Source organism: Panthera leo, chromosome F2, assembly GCF_018350215.1.
Source record: "Panthera leo isolate Ple1 chromosome F2, P.leo_Ple1_pat1.1, whole genome shotgun sequence".
Classification (NCBI taxonomy): Eukaryota; Metazoa; Chordata; class Mammalia; order Carnivora; family Felidae; genus Panthera; species Panthera leo.
The window spans coordinates 148456-168094 of NC_056695.1; the positions used below are offsets into that span (position 1 = coordinate 148456).

Genomic DNA, 19639 nt, shown 5'->3' on the forward strand with positions numbered 1-19639 from the left:
GTTAGGCCAGATGTCAAAGAAGTTGGAAGGCCTCACAGCTCTTTCCAGGGCCCAAATTATGTTGTCCTTCCTCTCAAACAGCCCTTGTCTTCAAGGAGCATCCTTTTCAGATAGGTATACAGGGAGGGCAGAATTGAAAAGCTAAACAAGGCAAGATCTGTGATGTGAACACATACACAGATGGCCCTGAGAGGAAATACTTCCAAACACTAACAGTTCTGTGTTTGGATGGTGGAGTTTTTGAATAGCTTTTCTTCCACACCTGTTTAATTGGCCAGATTTTTTCGATAATCTTATATAGTGTTCATGACGGAAATAAAAAGGTTGCTATTCAAGAGATGTCACAGACAGATGAAAATGAATGTCAGAGCAGGTGGTAGGGACAGGCCAGTAGAGAGAGGGAGGGGGATGGAGTGATTGTGGGCCAAGGCCCCAGGAAAGGCATCTGTGGGCTGGGCTGGAGAAGGGGGGTTGGGGCTGCTAATGGGTGCAGAGGGAGGAGAGTGTAAGCTACTTAAGGGCCCTGGAGACTCTCACTGGGAAGAGCTGGCAGGATGTGGCAGTGGCCAGCATGTCCCAGTGGGAGAGACAACCACCCAGAGAGTGTGTCAGAACAGACATGAAGCCAGCTGGTTCTGGCTTGAATAAGGCTTATGTAAATAAAGGTGGCTCTGCAGAGATAGCTGGTTTCACTTCAATTTATTTGAAAATGGGAGCACATCAGGACCCAGAGAGGAGGAAGGGAGGGGGGTGGGTGGACCATGGGAAAGAAGCCTGGTCTGAGCTGGGGGCAGGGGTGATGCAGCACAGAGAGCCAATCCAGAGATCAGAAGCAGAAGCAGGCTGACACTTGTCAGCACCAGTTTCCTCTGGAAGACCAGCTGTGGGCAGGCCATGTTGGATCTTCAGGCACTGGCTTGGACTCAGAGACCCTCTTCCTTTCCAAGGCATGTCATCTCCAAATTACTTGGTGAGGGAGGCCGCAGGGAAGCCCATGTGTGTGAAGGTGTTTGCCTCTACCCTCCAGTCTGGCTCAATATGCTCGACCTGTGTCTGTCAGGCATGGGAAGGCTTCAGACGGGTGAAGGAGAGACACTGGTAAGGGGAAGAGGAAGGCACTTGGAACCAAGACCTGGCTTGTGTCACCCCAACCGTGCCAGTTGCCCGGTGATCTCAGGCCAGCCAGCGGGTCTCAGGCTTTGTTTCCACATGCCTGCATGGTGGCCAGCCACGGCAGTCCACCCCTGTCATCTTCATCTCCTGCAGCCTCAAGACTGGTGGGGCAGGGGCCAATGGCCCCCCTGGGAGGTAAGGACACTGCTTTGCTCTGCAGTGTTAAGGCAGGGTCTGAACAATCTCACAGTCAAGTTTCTCTTTGGCAAGAGAAAAGCTTCATTCCTAAGGTCTCATGGAGGAAGTAAAGTGACCTTAGCTTGAGGGTAAAACTTTAGAAGGTGAAGGGGTGTACACTAGGGCTTCAACTTTAGGCTTTCTAAATGGCAGCTTGATAATTAATCACATAGGGGAGTGTAAATGGTGCAGCTGCTTTGTAAATGGTCTATCAGTCCCTCCAGTGAATAAACAGAGATGTACCTGACCCAGCAATTCCAATTTCTAGGTATGTTCCCAAGAGCAATGAAAACCTATGTCCACACAAAACTTGTAATGGTCTTCGTGGCATTATTCACAATAGCCAAAGAGCAGAGACAACACACATGTCTGTGAGCTGTTGAATGGATAAGTGAGATATGGAATATTCATACAAGGGAATGTTATTGAGCCATAGAAAGGAATGAAGTATGGATACCTGGTACAGCATGAATAAACTTGAAAATATTGTCTAAGTAAAAGAAACCAGACACAAATACTGGTATTAGAGAATTCCACCATGTGAAATGTCCAGAGTAGGCAAATCTGTAGATAGGAAATGCATTAGTGGTTGACTAGGCTGGAGATGGGGAATTGGAGAGTTATGGGGATGACAGTTTAAAAGAGGCTTTTTTTCAGGTGAAAAAGTGCTTTAAAATGGACTGTGGTGATAGTTGCACAAGTCTATATGCATTGCAAAGTATAGTTTAAAGGGATGAAATTATGGTAAAACGATCTGGTTACAAATTTATGAAATTTGTAAAACGATCAACTCAATAATAGTTCCCTCCCCTCACCTTGCTTGGGCCTATGGTTAAACATTTCTAACAAGCAGCCAGACACTCAGCCCATTCCTGCTAAACTGAGCTTCAGAAATGAGAGACGCACACTCTAAGATGGACGTCAGACACGAGGAAGTCTGCAGATGGCCCCTGCCCTAAAATATTGACTTAAAAATATATCACAGAAAAGAAGTCAAATGATTGGGCAGAGGTCTTCAATGAAGCAGAGGCTATTGAAGAATATGGGCCAAATACAGCTGTGTGCGTGTTGGGGGCTGGGGGGGGGGCATCTTACATGTCAAAGCCCATGATAGAATCCCCCAGTTTTTGTAAATAGGAGATGTAGTATATGTGGGGTTGGAGCTGCTGAAATTCCTATGTCCTCCGAGAGAAACTGACTGGGGATGATAGAAAATATAGATGAATAAGGTGCAATTGCCTAAAAAGAGTTAATGGGATCCCCTTAAAAGATGGGGAAAATTGGTGATTGTTGGCCTTAATGGAACACTTATGCTTTTCCAGACACTGTTTTGTATGTCTTAGTGTATTTGTTCCTCACAAGCCAAGCCAATGAGTTATTTGCTATTAGCATCCCCGTTTTCTAGATTAGGAAACTCAAATAGTTGGGTCACTTGCCTAAGATCATACAGCTGGCAAGTGGCAGAGCTAGGATAAATTGACAAGCCGGTCACAGTGGCCAGAGCCCCTGGCCTGCTGTCTCTGGCCATAAGCAGTTTCCTCCAGGTACGTGTATGTGCTAACCAAACACTATCATTTCCCACATGTGCCATTCCATAGCAAAGGTACACTTGTGTGACACCCCTGGGCCATAGCCCTTCTGTATGACCTTGGAGGGCACATCTGGTATTGTCTTCATTTTGGTATCTCCTCCTGGTGTGATGCCTGCTGGCTTAGAGAAAGGACTCGATACATAATTTGGGTGTATAACAAATGAAGGTGGTTAACTGATTTCTAGATTGGTTTCTATATTTGTCAGCAGAGGGGATAGAAGTATAATTATAAATTATATATATATATATATATATATATATATATATATATATATATATATCCATTTGCACCCTTATATAGGAAAAGTGAGCCTAAGATTCAAACGATATTATAAGTGGGCAGGTACTCTGAGATCTCAAAAACCTTTTCTGCACAGAAGACATCTTCCGTTTAGGGACTTGATTTTCTTAAGGATATCAGATGACATGTGTGTGGTTGCTAATGAGCTATTGTTCCTCTGGGAGGTCACACCGAAAGCTGTGGAGTGGAGATGGCATGAGTGTGTCTCCAGTGACATCCACTTGAGGCTGTTTCTGACTCGGGGGGGCTGCAGTAGCCTGGATAATTAAAATCCATAGAATTGGTTCAGGACAGGGAACAGTTAAGCCCTATTTCAAAGGAACTGTCCCCAAGGACTCCTCTGGATTAATGTAAATTGTTTTTCCGATACTTTTCATTGCCCAGCTTTTAGGCAAGTGGTTAGGAAACTGGGCAATGGAAAAAAGAGACTCCAGTCTCCATTCCATTTTCATACAGGTTTGCGAGCCGCCTGGTCCCTAGTTCACATTATATCATACATTGGTCTCTCTCTAGCTGAGCACCCCTTGGGACAGGTGTCTTGATCTATGATACTATCTTTTTTTAATTTATTTGAGAGAGAGAGAGAACACAAGAACGTGAGTGGGAGCACAAGTGGGAGATAGGGGCAGAGGGAGAGACAGAATCTTAAGCAGGCCCCTTGCTCAGTGCAGAACCCAACATGGGGCTCGATCCCACAACTCTAGGATCATGACCTGAGCTGAAATCAAGAGTGGGGCGCTCACCCAACAGAGCCACCCAGGCGCCTTGCATAGTATTAATACTAGAGCTCCACAGACTTCTTGCAGACACCCATTTTCTCATTTAACCTTTGCAGCAACACTGGGATGAACAAGGCAAGTACTTATTATCCCTCTTTTATAGATGAGATTTGGAAAGCGTTTTTTTCCCCTGGTTCTAGAGTTGGTGAGTGGTAGTCTGATGTCCACCCCAGGTATCCTATATTCCAAATCACAGCTTGCTTTCTGATCCTATGTTCTTGTTGCTTACCCCTCAGAGCATCTGGAAAACTTGAGTTCCATAGCAATCTGTTAAATAGTGGTTTCAGGAATCCCTATCAGTTTTACACTTAGGTTTAGGTGTGGTCCAATGGAAAATAGTTGCAGTAGAGGCCCCAAAATTCTTTGTACTGGCTGAACGACTAACCAACTCTGAGACCTTTCTGAAGCCAGGGTCCCCTTGCGACCTCAAGGGGTTTAGTGTCCAGACAGGGAAATGGAGGAATAAGAAGTTAAGTGCAAGGCAGTGTTACAGAACCCCTCGAGGGGGTTAAGTGCCCTCCCTGGAATTGTAGCCAGTGTCTCATTTGGAATTCCTTCCTTAAATTCCGGGAAGTCTGCCACCCACTCACTTCCCACTAACTGTCATCACTAAACCCTTCCTCCTGGTATGCCCTCACCCCAAGCCTGTGTGCCCCACCTCTGCCAGTAATTGGGGCTGCCCAGGGCACCTGCAGTGCAGACCTGTGCTAAACAAGAGGCAAGATCCTCCAGCTTGTGTCGCTAAGTAGCTGGCTTTTGGTTGCCTGGAGATTATCATGGAATTGAGGCCACAGGTGGGTATCTCATCTGGTGCTGGGATATGCTCAGGTGCCTAAAACCCACCAAACCATTCTCTCACAGGTCTTCTTTTATTCTAAATCCCTATAACTTCAGGGTAGGTACATCCTTCATGTACTTGTCATTGGAAATAGCAAGTACACAAAAGATCGTGTTCGATATTACAGGGATTGGTGATTCTTCAGGACATAAGAGGAAAGCAAATACCACACATTTGTAAAGCAGGATAAAGGAAAGAACCAGAAATTGAGTGGTGTGTGTATAAAGGAGGGGAGGGAAATGGTGCTTTTGAATTTTCCTCAGAGTGACTATTCATTTGTATGGGGAGGAATAAGCCTCCCCGAGTGAGGAGCATTTCAGGAAGGTTCTGTTGGAGAGAGGGTGGCACTAAAATTATTTTAGAAAATGCAGAATGTATAGATCCCTGGCCCCCTGAGCTGATAGTTACCTCTTCCTGAGGTTTTGACAGCTTTCAGATATGCAGATAGGAGGGCTTGATCATTTGGGAGGATTTAACTAGTCCTTTGACAGACAAATGTGCCTGTGTGCCCAGAACGGCACCTTAATGGGACAGCTGTGAGCCCAACTCCCTGAGGCTCACAGAAGAGGGCCCGAGGATCAGAGGAAGAGATACTATGTGGGGTCAGTAGGATCTGACCGGCAAATTGCCGAGTTGACACCATTTTTGACTCTGTGGAAGATACAGAAGCGTAAGACACTTGATTTCTATCCCTAGACTAGTTGAGAAGACACATGTAAAACAGTGCATGAAGGTGTATAGTTATTTCAGTGCCGACTTGTGTAGCATGGACTTCATGAGGTAGGAACCAGATCAGGGGCTCTTGCTCAGACTTCACAGGGTTGGTAAACCTCCATGGGGGAGGTGGGGTTAGGAATATGTGGGAATCTCACTGACCAGAGCTGAATGTTCTTGGGCTCTGTGCTGAGAGTGGAGAGCCTGGAGCCTGTTTCAGATTCTGTGTCTCCCTCTCTGCCCCTCCCCTCCTCATGCTCTGTGTGCCTCTCTCTCTCAAAAATAAACATTAAGTTTTTTTTTTTAAATAAAAAAGTGCACTTTTATATACATCATCCAGTTTAATCCTCACACACACACACACACACACACACACACACACACACACACACCCATGAAGTAGGAATTATCTTCATTTTACACAGTTGGGAACTGATGCATAAAATTAATAAATACCTCCCTCAAGGTCACCTGGGAAAGTCATATGAATCCAGGCCCATATGACTCAAAGGCTATCTTTCTATAGCACCTTAGTGCCTAGCCAAGACCAAGCATGCTATGTGCCAGTCTGTGATGGCTGGTCCACAGATATGCAGCCTGGCATATGTTACTGGATTCTGTGCCTCAGGCAGAAGGACATTAGAGAGAGGAACTGCAAACCAACAGGAGGTACCATAGTTCTCCTCTATGCTGGTATGTTCTCTTGCAGTGGATTTGAATATCTGTCTTCTCATTAAACAGATAGGCATAAAATTGCCCGCTGCTGATACATGCTGAGAAAAAAATACACCTTTATTTCTCTTCAGTTCTGGAAAGACTTTTCTGTAGTGACTTTGAGTATTTGGAGACCTCTGAGGTTTCATTCAAATGCATGTCTTCTGTAGTAACTGCTGCCTGGTACATAAACTATAACCTGTTCGGGGGGGGGGGGGGGTGGGCAGGCAGGGGGACAGAGGGAGGTGGGCTGAAGCAGACTTATCTTCCAAGAGCCCAGGACCTGGGGAAGGGTGTTTGGCTTTTGCATGTTCTTTGGGGCTCTAAGACAGTGTCACGCCACTAAACTCCTTGACTTTAAGATTTCCTCTCCATTCCATCTCTAAGTTCTAGTTCTAGAGTATCTTACTCCATGTTGTGACCTCTGAAAGGAAGTGGCTTAACCCCTGTGTCCGCCACAAGTTTTGCTTTGGGTGTGTAGTCATGGATTACAGTTCAGGCTCCTAGCATTAATGCTTTGCATTGGAATGTAACTTTAATAACTTCCTGGACACATCCATTATTTCATTTTAGTCCTTCCACAACCCTGCGTCTAGAATAGATGGTAGAGAAAAGAACCAAAGTGGGGTTTACTTTTGAGAGAGACAGACACACAGAGCACAAGCAGGGGAAGGGCAGAGAGGGAGAGAGACACAGAATCCCAAGCAGCTCCAGGCTCTGAGCTGTCAGCACAGAGCAACATGGAATTTTCTACAATTGTTGGTCTATTGTTTCCTTAATTTCTGAGAGGGATTTGATCCCTTAGAATATAGTCAGGGATGGCAGGATTCCCTTGCATGTAGTGAGGCATAAAGAAGTGGGGGAGGGGAGGACTGTGCATAGATGGATTCTGAGAGCCCTCCTGCCTTATTTGTACCACCCTGGACCTCACATGGGATTCCCACCCAGGCACCCCAATCCTGGTATTGATCAATTAATAAAGCAATATAATTTAATTCTACCTGGAAAAATATCATATATATGAAAATAACACAGACACATATGACATATAAACATAAAATAGAAAACACCCCACCATAAGAAAGCAAACATATTTAGCATACTATAGAATGGAGTGTTCCTTGAATAAATCCCATCACTATCTTATCTAGGGTTTTGTAAGATTTCATGTCTACCCACAATACACAGACACATTATAGAGCTGTCATGACTCTGTTTGTTTTGATGATCTTCAGAAAGAGGTTCTTCTGTGTCTTTCATGCCAACGGTGGTTCCTTACATATCTCATCAATATCAACTTTGGTACTAGGCCTTGTTAGATTCAGTTGAATTATGAATAGAAAATGCCTAGTACTCACCAGTGTTCTGAAGCCCATTGTTCACAATGGACAATTGGTAATGTTAAGATACTCAACAAAGTGGCTCTTTCATTTCAATCTGCAGTCATTCAGATAAAAGGAGTTTACAACCATTTCCAAAATTTTGTTATAAAGGTTCCAATGCCTATATTCCCATATAATTCAAATAACCAGTATCGTGTAAAGACATGTCAGCTTCTTTGCATATAATCCTACGTTGTTGTCAATGCTAGGTACCCATAGATTGACATTTAAGTAAACCATGATGAGGTTTTCCACCAAGGTCACCTATCTTATTTGTATATCCCTTCCTTTATTTACACCTACCCCAGGAAAACAGTGTTTGTAGTTTTTGTTTATTTGTTTGTATGTTTTCACAGAAGTCAGCCAAATATATTCAATAAATGTTATAATAATATTTCTGTTTCCAAAACAGACTGAAGAAAAGGTGATATAATTTTACTCTATTTGGATTTCAATACAGCTTCCTTTGATTTTGAATTCTATTAATACTGTTTTTTGTTTGTTTGTTTGTTTGTTTGTTTGTTTGTTTGTTTGTTTTGCTTTGTGTGTGTGTGTGAGTGGCCTGGCGAAAACAGAAATGTCCTTCATTTTTTTCTGTGTTGGAAACACTCTGAAGTTTATGTAAGTAAGACTGAGAGTCTTAATGATAACAGCACTGAAAGGACTGGGCTTACACTGCAGTGACCCAAGCACTTGTCCATCTGAAACACTCCGTGCTCACATAAGTACAGGGAGGGGAGTTCTCATCCACTCCCTGCCTCCCACTCTGTTTCCATATATTCCAGGAGCAGATATGCCAAGGGGAGCCCTGAAATGTGCTGTATTCCAGAAATACACCACAGCACTAGGGGCGCCTGGGTGGCTCAGTCGGTTAAGTGTCCGACTTCAGCTCAGGTCATGATCTCACAGTCCGTGAGCCCAAGCCCCACGTCGGGCTCTGTGCTGACACCTCAGAGCCTGGAGCCTGCTTCACATTCTGTGTCTCCCTCTCTCTCTGCCCCTCCCCTGCTCATGCTCTGTCTCAAAAGTAAATAATAAAAACATTGTTAAAAAATTAAAAAAAAAATACACCACAGCACTGTGAAAACTTTAGTATAAACATATCAAAATGGATTGAAAATAAGCGCCCCACTTCATCAGATGTGTGTAAATATCCTCTCTATGTGGATGCCTTTTACTTCCCTTTCTTTCTAACTTTACCCTATATCTGTGTTCCTAGCTTATCAAAGCATCTGACACAGGTTGTGTGTGTGAGTGTTGGTACTTACACATTTCTATGATCATGGCTCCTAACTGAAAAACTGCTGTAGAAAAGTGTTTTATATTTCTCTTTCATAAAAACATTAAATTATGTTTTTACCAAAGAACCAGTTGTACCTAAAAAAGAAAACCATCCCATTTGTTTGTTTATGGTGGTCAATAGCAAGCCAAAAAGATCATTTTGGAAATTATTATTGTTAATTATGATAAATTACTGAATTCTTGTTGAAAGCCACAAATTGATATTTTGTGCCTGCCTGCTTCTTTTTGCAGACTTGAACTTATACATAAGACACCTTCAGGAAAGTAAATGCAATTGAAAAATCACAAATTACACTCTTCAATTGCCAGCTACTTTTAATTAGAATCCAAGATTATTTATTTATTTGAGATAGAGAGATAGAGCAGGGGAGCGACAGAGAGAGGGAAGGAGCAATAGAATCCAAGCAGGCTCCACACTGTCAGAACAGATCCCGATATGGGGCTCAAACACAGGAAATGTGAGATCATTACCTGAGCTGAAAGAGCTAGGCGCTTAACTGACTGAGCAACCAAGGCGCCCCTTGCAGTGCATATTTTTAGTACTGAGAGTGGTAAATTGGGCATTTAGACACACACGTCACAAGTTTTGTGTCAGACTTCCCACTTGATGTGTTCCAAGAGTTTCAGTGTGTACTGTTAGTAGTGTTAGTGCACATTAGTGCACATGCCAGCATATGTACTTAGGTCTGCTGTTGTGTGTGCTAATGTGTCCTAGGTGTGCCAATGGGCATACAGCTAGTGCCAGTGTGTAAATGTGTGTATACTAGTGTGTGTAATTGTTTCTTTTATTGTGTGCTAGTACGTGTTCTAGGTGTGCCAGTGAGCCTACAGCTAGTGCTAGTGTGGAAACTTTTGTATACTACCATGTGTACTTGTGCCTGCTAGGGTGTGTGCTAGTATGTGTCCTAGGTGTGCCAGTGAGTGTACAACTTCTGCTTGTGTGTGTTCATGTGTATACTAGCATGTGTACTTGCATATGATTGTGTGTGCTCATAGGTGTACTCGTGTGACTAATATTTGGGAACTAGTACGTGTACTAGTGTGTGTTAGTGTGTATGAGATGTGCTAATGTATGCTAGTATGTACTAGTGTGTATACTAGTCGATGCCAGTGTGTTCACTAGTGTGCACTAGTACTAGCATATGTGCTAATGTGTAATAGGTTTGCAAGTCTGTGTGCTAGGTTGAGTATAGCATGTGTGTTATTGTGTATTGATGTGTAGTAGTATGTACTGAACATACTACTATGTGTACTGACATACACCAGTTGTATATTAGTGTGTACTAGTGCGTGTACTAGCTGTGTACTTATATTTGTCCTAGTATGAGTACTAGCTTGTGTGCTATTGTGTGCTAGTGAGTAGTAGAGTGTGCTAGACATGCTAATGTGAACTAGTCTGTGTACTGTACGCCCATGTTTATACTAGCATTTACTAGTTTGTGTGTGCTACTGTGTGCTCATGGACACTCATTAGAATAAAGGAGGATTGCATCACAAATACCATCTGGCAGCATCCCAGGCGGATGTCCAGTGCACACATGATGTCATAGAGGACCAGCCAATCAGAATCTCCCCAGCCTGGGGTTCTCAGGTGGGCAATGATGTTTGGAAGTGAAGACAGAGGTTGAAGCAGGAGACACCCGCGCCCCCCCCCGGCTCCCACAGTCACAGGCTCATGACCCTCCCCACAGCAGGGATGCTGGCATAGCTCCTGTGGTTCTACCACCTGGAATCCCTCCCTCCTACCTCCCTGCATGGATCCTGGCAGCTGAGTTTGCAGTTACCTGCTTCAAGTATGTTCCTTTTTAGGGAATGTCCATCACTTGTGCTCTGAATTAGTTTTACATGAAATACCTGAGACTGAGTCTTTGCACTACCATGTGCTGTCTTAAGACAATTTCTTAATTTCAGTAAGCCTGAGTTTCATTCTCTATAACATGACATCATGTGCATATCTTGTTAGGGTTGTGTGTGGTTTAAATGAGATCATGCATATGAAACCCTGTGCACAGTGTCTATCTTTAGAATGTGCCCAGTCAGGATCACCATTATTATTACCTTCAATGTCACTAAATATTCATGTTCTCACAATGTATCTTCTCACACATTACATAGTAGTTTCGTTTGTTTTTCAGATATAATTGGTATATAACAGTATTAGGCATACAACATAATGATTTGATATTTCTATATAGTGTGAAAATATCAACAGAACATGTACTTAATATTCATCACCATGCGTATTTACATTTTTTCTTCTAGTGAAAATCAACTCTCTTAATATCTTTCAAATAGACAAGATCATTAGCTATAGTCACCATGCTGCATGTTAGCTATATGCCCAGGATTTGTGTGTCTAACTGGAAGTTTATACTTTTTGACCACTTTCACCCATTTTACCCACATCCTGACCCCACGTCGGAACTACCAATCTCTTATTTGTATCTAGGAGTTTTATTGTTTTTTTTTTTAATTCCACATATAAATGATAATGTGTATTTGTTTCTGACTTACTTCAGTTAGCACAATGCACTCAAGGTCAATTCATATTGACACAAATGGCCAGATTTAATTATTTTTATGGCTAAATTGTACTCGTGTGTGTGTGTGTGTGTGTGTGTGCGCGCACATGCGCGCGTGATGTTTTCTGTACCCATAATCCATCTATGGTCATATAGGCTGTTTCCAGAGGTTGGCTATTGTAAACAATGCTGCAGTTATTGTGGGTGTGGATATGTATTTTAGGATTAGCATTTTTGTTTACTTCAGATTAATACCCAGAAGTGAATTTCTGGAATGTATGTTAGTTTCAGTTTTAACTTTTGAGGAAACACCATGCTGTTATCCAGAGGGATTGTACCAAGTTATATTCCCACCAACTGTGCACAGGATTGCCTTTTCTCCACAGTCTCGCCAACACTTGTTATCTCTTGTCTTTTTAGTGAAAGCCATTGGGATAGGTGTGAGGTGATAGCTCTTTGTGTTTTTTATTGTGATGTTCCTGCTGGTCAGCACTTTCCATGGTTTCATTGGATGAATGGTTGTTTTGCTATTGAGTTGTAGAAATTATTTTATTTTTATATTTTGGAGAGTAGACTCTTTTTTAGATTAAAATTTGAGAATATTTTACCAATTCATTAGGTTGCCTTTACATTTTTATTGGTGGTTTCTTTCGATGTGCAAAACTCTTTAGTCTGATGTAGTCCCACTTGTTTATTTTTACATTTTTTTACTTGTGGTGTGAAATCCCTCCAAAAAATTCATCGCAAACACTGATGTCACAATGCTTACCACTTACATTCTCTTCTAGCAGTTTTATGGTTTCAGGTCTTATGTTTCACTCCTTAACAAATTTTGAAGAGACTTTTAGGTGTGGTTGAAGATAGGGGTCCAGGTTCATTTTTCAGCATGTGGCTTGCGATTCTCCCAGCACCATTTATTGAAGAGACTGTTCTTTCACCATTGTGTGTCCTTGGCTTCTTTGTTGTAAATCATTAACTCTATGTATATGGGTTCATTTCTATTCTCTATTTTCTGTTCCCTTGATCCGTGTGTTTATTTTTATGCCAGTACCATGCTGTTTTGTGCACTATCTCTGTAATTGGAGCTTATTTGTGATTTTTATAGGAGTTATTTTATGAGCATATAGTGAAATTTAGTAAGTGGCACATGGTCAGGTTGTCTCCTTAGTGATTCCCTTGTCTGGCTCACAAATGGAAGATAGTCTCATGGAAGAAGAGTCATTCCTGTGTACAAATAGTCACTTCTAACTGCAGCCACCATCCCCACATCCTAAATCCTGGTCTTGTGGATTTCATGCTGTGTATAAAAACACATTTGAGCATGAATACAGTTGAAAAATGGATGTGTGGTTCAGGCTTCATGGGCAAAAAGCATTTCCTGGTGGAGTATACATTTATAAAATTTGAGATAACTGATTTAAAGCACAGAGGGACCTGTTCTGTCTAGGAGGAGGATGGGATACATTTGGGGTGTGCTAAGCCATAAAGCAAAGGGGTGAATGGGATTTAGAGTGGAGTCTAGCTTTGAGGTGAGGTGGCTCTCAGTCATGAGTGTTTGATGAAAGATTGGCCCTGTAAAGTCATGGCCAAAGCTACCACCAGGGCCCTAATACTTAAAAACCTTTAATGGCTATGTGTTGTTCTGAGATAAGGTCAAAAGGTAGTCTCCTTGGCTCTCTGTGTTCCACTTTCTGCTCCAGACCCAATCCCTCCTCCTCTGGCCAATGAGAGTTTTTTTTTTTTCCCTTTGGGCTACCAAGCACCTCCCCCAACTCATGTATCACTCCCACTGTAAACATGTCCCTGGTGCCCTTTGTAGCACTTACCAGTTAAACAGGCTCCATGAAGGCAGTGACCAAATGTGTCTCCCCTGCTCCTGATGTATCTATACTGTTAATACAATGGTAACAGATAGCAAGTGCTTGATGCGTGCTTGCCAAACAGAGAAGGAACCAGTTGTGTGTCAGGCTCTGTCTTTGGTACTGACAATACAGAGAAAATAGTGTCTGTCTTCTAGGAGCTCCTGACAGAACAGTGGAAGAAACAGATAGCTGACAGGCAGTTGCTGTGCTGTGGAACAAGTGTTCTGATAGGAGAAAAACCAGGGTATTCTCAGAACACACATGGACCTGGCTGTCAAAGACAACTTCCCAGACAACAGGAAACTCAAAAGGGCATTTGGACATAGCCAGAGGAAAGGGAGGGGAAAGATGTTACCTGTAGACTCCCTCTGCTGGTGGGTAATCATCCACCCTGTCTTTTCTAAAGAGGTACCTTCATGGCCACATTCTCATTTCTTGTCTCCTTACCTGTGGTCTCTTGAAGCCTCTATTCTACTCCCTCCAGTGGCTTATGGCATCTGCTTGCAAGCTTTTCATTTCTATTAGTTCACTGTCCCCTGTGGTCTCCGGTCTCTAATAATAATAAAATATATAAGCCAAAGAGAATGGTGGTGCATCCATACAATTGGGTAGTGTTCCACAATGAAAAGAGATAATATCTCACATGGCACATATGAACCTCAAAAGTACATGATATTAAATGAAATAAACCATATAGAAAAGACCATATAATGTATGATTTCCCTGACAAAAGTTATACATTAAAATAATCCTTCAAAAAAGAATGTAGGTTTGTCCAGCTATGTAGGTCAAAATATTCTAAGTTTATAATCTTGCTATGTGAGTCACTACACATTTCAAAAGCATTGAATTGGTTTTTTAATATCTGTGATTGTATTTAAATTATTGATTAATAAATCTAATAAAATAAATCTACAAATACACTTAAAGCATTGAACTGATTATGTTTTGCTATATTTTAGATTCAGTTTATTTTGAAATGAATTCTTAACATTAAACTGATCCTTTTAACATAGTTTTGTGTGTACAATGTATTATTGTTGAATATAAGTAGAATGTTGTACAGCAGCTTTCTAGAACTTAGTATCTTGCTTAAATGAAATTTTGTGTTTACATGCTCTTGGTATCATGTATGAAATAATTCCCAAAGATAAAATCATCAAGTTTTTCCTCTATGATTTTTTTCTAGTAGATTTACATTTTTAGGGGTTTCATTAAATCTTAATTAGTATATATTTGTGTTTATGTATAGTATAAGGAAAACGTGGGATTTAATTCATTTACATGTTATTATTAAGTTTCCAAAAATATATTTGTTGTGGAGATTTAGCTTGGCCATGATATGCTCTTTAACCTACTGTCAAAGATCAATTGTCTCTATATGTGTGCATTAATTTCAGAATCCTCTTTGGTCTATCGTGTATGTCTATAGGCCAGTGCTACACTTTAGCCTGTAATATATATTGAAAAGAGGAAGTGTTATTCCCCCAATTTGCTTCTCTTTTTTCAAGACTGATTTGCATATTCATTGTAATTCATGGTTCCAAAAAACTTTTAAGTGCATTTTTTTATGTGTGTAAAAAGAGTCATTGAGGTATTGATAGGGTCTCTGCTGAATGTGTAATTTACAGTGTTAGTACAGACATTTCGACAATATTGATTCATCCAATTTATAAACCCAGAATATATTTCTAACTATTTCTGTCTTTTTTAAATTTTGCAATGTTTTATACTTTTCAGTGTACATACAATTATTTTCCTCCCTGTATAGGCTTATTCACAAGTATTTTACTCTTGTTGATGCTGTTGAAAATGGGATTGTTTTTGTGATCTACTTTTCAGATATTTCATAGGTAGTATAAAGATTTTATGTGTTGACCTTGAATCCAGAAAACTTACTAAGTTTGTTTATTGATTCTATGTATAATTAAGTGAGCTGCAAATAAATATTAATTTAAAATTCCCTTTCAGATTTGGATGCCATTTATTTTTTTGATACAATTAATTTGACTAGCAATAACCATATGATATTGAATAGGAGGAATGAGAATGGGGAATTTTGTCCTTAGTAAAATTATACAGGAAAAATAAAACTTCAGTTTATCACCATTGAGCAGGAGGAAGATGTGAGGTTGAGTTACATGGCATGTATTGTGTTGTGCTGACATACTACTATAAATTATTTCTTGAAAATTTTTATCATGAAAGGGGCTGCATTTTGTCAAATGTTTTATCTGCACCCATTGAGATAGTCCTGTAATCTTAATCCATATTTCTTTAAAGTTTATTTATTTATTTTGAGAGATAGCAACAAAATGAGTGGGTGGAGGGGCAGAAAGAGGGGACAGAGAGACAATTCCAAGCAGGTTCCACACTGCCACCACAGAGCGAGATCCAGGGCTCAAATTCATGGAGCTGGGAGATCATAACCTAAGCTGGTATCCAGAGCCAGTGGCTTAACAAACCAAGCCGTCCAGGTCACCCCTCCATAATTTCCTAATGTGGCTTATCACACTGACTGATTTATATATGTTGTGTATTAGGAAGATATTCTGCTGATCATGATATATGAATATTTTTATGTGCTGTTTGTTTTTCTTCTATTTTGTTAAGAATTTCTGCATCTATGAGCTCCTTGGTGTCTTAGTCGGTTAAGCATCTGACCTCAGCTCAGGTCATGATCTCAGGGTTCATGGGTTTGAGCCCCGTATAGGGCTCTGTGCTGATAGCTCAGAGCCTGGAGCCTTCTTCAAATTCTGTGTCTCTCTCTTTCTCTATGGCACTTCCCAAGTTGTGTTCTCTCTCTCTCAAAAATAATTTAAGAAAAAAAAACATAAAGAAAAAGAATATCTGCATCTATGTTCATCAGGGTATTGACATGTAACTTTCCTATTTTGTAGTGTAATTTTCTTGCTTTGGTATCAGTGTAATAATGCCACATAAAATGAGCTCAGAAATGTTTCCTCCTTATCATTTTGGAAGAGCTGAGAAAGAGTCAATGTTAAGTGTTGCAGGGAGTATGGCTGGAGTTTCAAAAAATGAGTCCGCAAACAATATGCAGTTAAGTGAAGGTCCTCATACTGGAGTCAGAATGAGGCCCTGACTCCAGAATGGAGTTTCTCTTTATTAGGATAATTGCTAAAGACTACGTGAATAAAGTCAGCTAAGCAAGTGTGTTAATCAGTCTAGCAGTTTAGCTTTTCAAGGTTGAATTTTGAGTTAATTGGTTTCTATAACACTAGGAAGGGTCAGGTATGAAGGAGAATCTGGCCCTGGAGGATGTTAATGTCTCTAGGCCACAGCCAAGTTCAGCTATGTAAACATGTCCTAAGGCCTTACACCTTCTCCAGCCCTTCCCTTTTGAAGTCTTTTCCTTTGATGCTTCTCTCCTGCATCTCCCACAATTAAGTATTTTTAAAATTATTTAATAGAATTATCCTGGAATATATATAGATTTGGCTTTGGTTTATTGAAAGATATTTGATATTGTTTCATTGATTATTATTGGGTTGTTCAAACTTACAACTTCCTTTCAATTCAATCTTGGTAGGTTTTGTGTTTATATGAATTATTATCTTTATCTAAGTTGTATACATTTTTGACATGTAGTTATAATAATCTCTTATTATATCTCTCCTTCCTTCCCATCCTCCTTCCATTTATCCTTTCTTTCACTCTCTGTCTCACTCCAGGAAAAACAAAACAAAACAAAACTGAAGCTGCTTATATTTCCAAGAAAAAAACAGATCTCTTAATTGGATTGATTTTCCTTTTTAAATTTGTCATTGTCTTTTTGATATTTATGATATACACCATGTTAATTCCCTCTGCCAACTTTGACCTCAGTTTCCTCTTTTTCAAATGTTGTGAGATGTAGGCATCTTATTTATTAAAATGTTTTTTTTTTAATGTAGGCGTTTTCCATCTTTACTACTTTTTTATGTTGAATCTCATAGGGTTAGTATGTTGTGTTTTAACTTTTTTTTTTTTTTTTCATGGTCTGGAGACAAATTTTCTTCTGTTATTTTATTTTACCCTCGTGTTTGTTCAACAGTGTGCTGCTTAATTTTCATATAATTTTGAATTTTCTCTTTTCCTTATCACTATCATTTTTCATTTTTTTTTTCATAAAAGATCCTTGGGATAACCACATTCCCTTTAAATCACTTTATATTTGCTTTGTGACCTAGTATGTGATACAATTTAGGCAATGTTTTATTTAAGTGTGCTTGATAGGAAGATGTATTTTGCTGTTGTTGGGTAGAATGTTCTGTATGGAATTGATTCACACATTTGGTTTATATCTTTTTCAAGTCTTGTTTTTAAAACGATTATTATATATAGTCTCTCTGGATGATATACCAATTATAACAAGTGGGTTCTTGAAGTCTATTATATATGATGTTGCTGTCTATTTCTCCCTGCAGATGTATCAATATTGGCTTTAAATATTCAGGTGATGGGGACACATGTATTTATAACTGTTGTATCATGCTATTGATTCAAACCTTTAGTCATTATGTAATGAACTTGTTTTCTCTTGTGGCAAATATTGACTTCCTGTGTATTTTAAGCATAGCTGACTCCCCCTGCTTTTTACTACCCCTGTTGTAAAATTTGCATAAAATATCTATTTCTGTACCTTCACTTTAAGATTTATGTGTTTATAAATCAAAGATGTTTCCTGCAAATAACATATTTTTAGTTTGCTTTTGTTTCTTTTTCATTGAACAATCTATATGTCTGCATTGATTGACATAATTCTCCATTTACATTTGAAGAAACTACTCAAATGTAAGAACTTATTATTTCCATTTTATTAACAATTTTCTTTATATTTTGTAGTTCTCTTGTTCCTAACTAGGTTCCTCCTGTCTTTCTTAGTGGTTTGATCATCTTTGGTGATACAATTTGATTTTTTTCTCTTTAACCTTTGTGTATCTGCTATTACTGTGTTGAAATACAATATAAAACTATTATAGACATAAATGTCTATTTAATCTGGTAACAAGATAACATCAATGTCATTAAAATACTGTGCACTACTATTAATCCACATTATTTAAGTTCTGATAGCAGAATTTATTTCTTATGTTGTGTATATATTAAAGATTTTGTAGTTATTATTATTCCCAATACATTTGCTCATTTTCTCGTTTACTAGTATTATAATTGATTTACCCACCACCATAAAACTATTTCAATATTCTATTTATTTATATATTTATTATAATCAGTGATATTTTTACTTTAATAAGATCTTTTTTTTCCCTGTCCATTTATTTCAATTAAAACTATTGCTTTTATCCCATCTTTAAATCTAGTGGTGATACATTGCATCAAATTTTGTTTAACGAGGGCAATTGTGATATCTCCTTGTTTAAAGGACAATTTTGTCCTATGTTTGATGGACAATTATTCTGGTAATAATATTCTTGTTTGGTAGTTTTCTTTCTCCTAGGATTTTCCACTTATTATTCCATTCCCCTCTTGCATTAAAGTTTCTAATGTAAAATCTGCTGTCTCACTTGTAAGGGATTGTTGGATGGTAATTTTATTATTATTATTGAATTATATTACATACAATACTTTATTAGTTTCAGGTTCACAACATATTGATTTAAAAATTCTTTTCATTGTTTTATTCTCACTAATATAAATGTAGTCAACATCTTTAATCATACAGTTTTATTACAATATCATTAATTATATTCCCTATGCTGCACTTTTTAAATCCCCGTGACATTTATAGTATAACTTGAAGTTTGTATCTCTTAATACCCTTTACAAATCCTACCATCACCACTTATGTGGCAGCCACCATTTTGTTCTATTTATAAGTCTGTTTGGTTTAATTTTTTTTTAATTTTTTGAATTTCATTTACTTTTGAAAGAGAGAGACAGAGCATGAGCAGTGGAGGAGCAGAGAGAGGAGACATAGAATCTGAAGCAGGCTCCAGGCTGTGAGCTGTCAGCACAGAGCCGGATGCAGGGCTCCAACCCATGAGCAACAAGATCATGACCTGAACCTAAGTCAGACATTCAACCAACTGAGCCACCCAAGTGCCCCTATTTGGTTAATTATTTTATGTTCATTTTTTGTTTGTACGTTTTGTGTTAAATTTAATGTAATTAACTAATATGGTATTTGTCTTTCTCTGATGTATTTCACAATACATGATACCCTGAAGGTCCATTCATGTTGTTGCAAATGGCAGGATATCATTATTTTTTATAGCTGACTAATATTCCACTGTACATACACCACATTTTTATTCATTCAT

At 39.5% G+C, this 19639-nt stretch overlaps 1 long non-coding RNA gene across 1 annotated transcript in view; it reads left to right on the forward strand.

Moving 5' to 3' along the window:
• The first annotated feature begins 10525 nt into the window (after positions 1 to 10525).
• LOC122211222 overlaps positions 10526 to 19639 on the forward strand; it is a 52701-nt gene continuing 43587 nt past the window's right edge. The window contains exon 1 of the long non-coding RNA XR_006198569.1: positions 10526 to 10764. This is a non-coding gene — a long non-coding RNA (uncharacterized LOC122211222). The remainder of the gene's footprint in view (positions 10765 to 19639) is intronic.